This window comes from Oncorhynchus keta, chromosome 3 (assembly GCF_023373465.1).
Source record: "Oncorhynchus keta strain PuntledgeMale-10-30-2019 chromosome 3, Oket_V2, whole genome shotgun sequence".
Taxonomy (NCBI): domain Eukaryota; kingdom Metazoa; phylum Chordata; class Actinopteri; order Salmoniformes; family Salmonidae; genus Oncorhynchus; species Oncorhynchus keta.
The window spans coordinates 12,465,345-12,468,745 of record NC_068423.1 but is presented as its reverse complement, the minus strand read 5'-3'; the positions used below and the strand labels follow the sequence as shown (position 1 = coordinate 12,468,745).

Here is a 3,401-nt window from a genome sequence, read left to right as displayed (position 1 = left end):
CTTCCAATTGTATTTATTATGAATGCCATTGAATTTTTTTAAACAGTCAAATGTTTAATTGATGTGGTGATTCTTTTTCTGCTTCTTGTAGTTAGAAACATTATGGCAGTAGGCAGGACACTAGATATGGTCAGCTTATCATGTGCTCTTTGAACGCTACAGATGGATGTGCCACATGGTTGACGGTGATAGCGCCATTCTGAGGCTGCATTTAAACAGGCAGCCCAATTCTGAAAATGTTCCACTAATTGGTATTTTGACCAATCACATCAGATCTTTCACGTCAGTTATTTTCAGAGCTGATCTGATTGGGCAAAAGACCAATAAGTGACAAAAATATCAGAATTGGGCCGCCTGTCAAATCGCATCTTTAACGCAGTGTAATTGGCCATGTCTGTGCGGCATCAATCCAATCACTTTGCTGGGGAGACAGCGACTGAATAGCTCACATGACATTTATCTATGTACTTTCGAAATAACTTGTGAAATATCAAAACAACGATTGGGCTGGATTTAATTATTCGGGGATTTAAACCCAGCCTGCAACGTGTGAGTCATAAGGGACCAATCTATGCCAAGGGTTGACCGCGTGCCTCCATTGTTGAGCGTGTTTATGGGCCAAGAGTGGTTTCGTGTTGAATTTCCGTCCTTATTTCGATACAAAGACTAATTTTGCGATGGATGTTGTGGTCCAGTCATTTGGTGCAGTTGTTACCTTAATCGCTACTGGTTTGCGCTCTTTCAGCGACTTGTTTTTGACGCAGCCATCGAGAGCCACCCTCAAACATTTAGAGGAGACTGACCTCAAACCATTGACAGGAGGTATGTTTCTAAAATACTTTCTAAATGTATTGTGTTATCTATCGGACGTATTGGTGTACAATGGATGGTCACAGAATGTATTTGTGACAATTGCAATTTTCCCCATAGGCCTATCTGAACTGAAATAGCCTTGCCTGAACCCGATTTTTTTTAATCAAATTGGACAGAAAATAGCATTTTGAATCATGCCAATTTCCCCTCATGACCTCGACGAGCCACTATTTAATAAACTTATTTTAACATACTTTACGGATTGTCAGTGAATTTGGTCCTTTTGGCGGTTGATTTAACGTATCCACAGGAAATTATAATTGTCTCCCATTCCTACCGCCAAAAGGACTAACTGTACGGACAACCGGTAATGTATGTTCAAATATAATTTTATTCAACATTCGGTCTTGTAGAGTTCTTGAGGTAACTGTCCTGATCTAAATAAGTTTTTCACCACAACGTCGTGTTTCCATGCAACCCGTGACATGAATTTGCTTAATTGTTAACCTTGCAACCTCTTTCTCACTTAGCGCGTACGCCTTTGAAGGCCAAATGTTTATGGGAGAAGTCTGGAGCAGTTATCATGGCAGTAAGGCGGCCTGGATGATTTTTGTGCAGAGAGGTATAGTTTAAGTCACTATTTACCTCTGCGTTTGTAAACACTTTATTACAGAATGTATTTTATGTTAACAGTAACACTGAGGTGTAAATCCTTATTTGCATATTTATTTCCCGGGGTGTGTTCTGAATGAATTTGAGGTACAAGTACCATGTTTGCTAGTGACAGAAATGATTGTTGCATTTGGCTTTCATCAAACAGATTTGATTAGTTTAGAATGGTTTAATATCTTAAGTATAAGATCAATTAGTCAATGTGTGTGCAGACACACAGCTATAAAAAACAACTATTGTAAACAATCTCCCTGCAACAGAGCATGCTGGGATGTGAGACAATCGTATTAATGTCAACAGTCCTAAGAACACAATGTGGTGTTGAGTCCACTGACTCAAATAATACTTAATTTGATTTGTCACACACCAGATGGCTGCAGTGAAATGTGGTGGTTTACAGGTTAGCCATAGTAGTATGGTGGCCCCGAGATAAAATTAGGGTTAATAAGTGCTTTGCTCAAGGGCTCTTTGTCAGCTTGGGTATCTGACCCAACGACCCTTCGGTTACTGGCCCAAAGCTCTAACCACTGGCTGGCTACCTGTTGCCTGCAGGTATTCACCGCAGGTGGTATCGATTTAAATCACCCCACTAGAATCAACACTCTGCCATAACTCAAATCTTTTGACCTCAACACTGGGACTTCAACGTCATTACATTTGCTGCATATTATTAATATAGGTTACTTCATGCGGATTTCTTCTTCCGGGCTGTGGTCTGATCTAGGCCCTATGTCTGTCATTTGACAATTGGCTTATGTGGTGTAATCCTCCAGGAGGCCGCTGAGCTGTCCTCTCTGAAGCCCCAGCTGGATGAGCTTGGGGTCTCTCTGTATGCCGTAGTGAAGGAGGACATCGGCACAGAGATCCAGAACTTCAGACCCTACTTCAATGGGGAGATCTTCATTGATGAAAAGGTGCATAAGGCTGAATTTCACGGTCTAATTTACAGGAAATTAATCCTCTTGTCCAATCCGTGCCATTGTGGGTCATATCTCATCTAGTTATGTATGTACCACATTATCTAATCTGACATGATTATTGCACTATGAATAGAGCAAGTTGTTGCAACTCCAAAGCCTTCTGTTTATGTCAGAGATGTTTCTATGGGCCCCGCGAGCGTAAGATGGGTCTGTTGGCGTTTCTCCGTCTGGGCGTGTGGATGAATGGTCTGCGAGCCTTCAAGAACGGCTTCTTAGGAAATGTGTTTGGAGAAGGCTTTGTGCTGGGTGGGGTGTTCGTCATTGGAGCAGGCCAGCAGGTAGGTTTTCTCAGGAAATATTCATTTTGCCATCTCACTGATGCATTCGTAGTAAAATAAGTGTTTTCAGGGAAATGCTGGCTAAATGAATCAAATGGCGCCACCGAAGCTAATATGTATTCCGTCTGCAGGGTGTACTGCTGGAGCACAGGGAGATGGAGTTCGGGGATAAGGTCAACATTCTGGATGTCCTGAAAGCTGCCAGAAAAGTACAAACTGAACTTGTCTTTGGAGAAGTAATGTGATAGAAACTGAAACATTCCACCCAATTTAGGAGGTAGATGCAGTCTTGTTTGTAGTTGCCGTGTTCTCTCTGGGATCTGCAGGGGCTTGTCCTGCTGATGTGTAGGTGCTGTGTTGGGCTGTCGGCGTGTGTTTATGATGGTCTGTGTCTAAACTCTGTTGAGTGACCAGACTTGATGCTTTACACGCAAGTCTCCCCATTTGGTCGACACACAGCAGACGGGCTACCTGAGGACCTGAAAGAACTGTTTGACAATAAAGATCTTGTTATGCATCAGTACCTCTCTGGTCTCTTTTCTCTGGCTAGGTTAATGATTGACTTGACACACATTTTCACATGTCTGTTTCAGAAATGTCTAATTTAATCATATTGACTGCTCATGTAGTAAATCTTATTGTTAATGTGACATGTTTT

At 41.9% G+C, this 3,401-nt stretch overlaps 1 pseudogene across 1 annotated transcript; it reads left to right on the top strand.

The window, feature by feature from the left end:
* Positions 1-368: 368 nt before the first annotated feature.
* On the top strand, positions 369-3,263 carry LOC118366555 (peroxiredoxin-like 2A; annotated as a pseudogene). Its single transcript, XR_004821992.2, has 5 exons — positions 369-822; positions 1,344-1,435; positions 2,259-2,399; positions 2,579-2,743; positions 2,875-3,263. The product of XR_004821992.2 is annotated as a peroxiredoxin-like 2A (transcript).
* Positions 3,264-3,401: the final 138 nt, after the last annotated feature.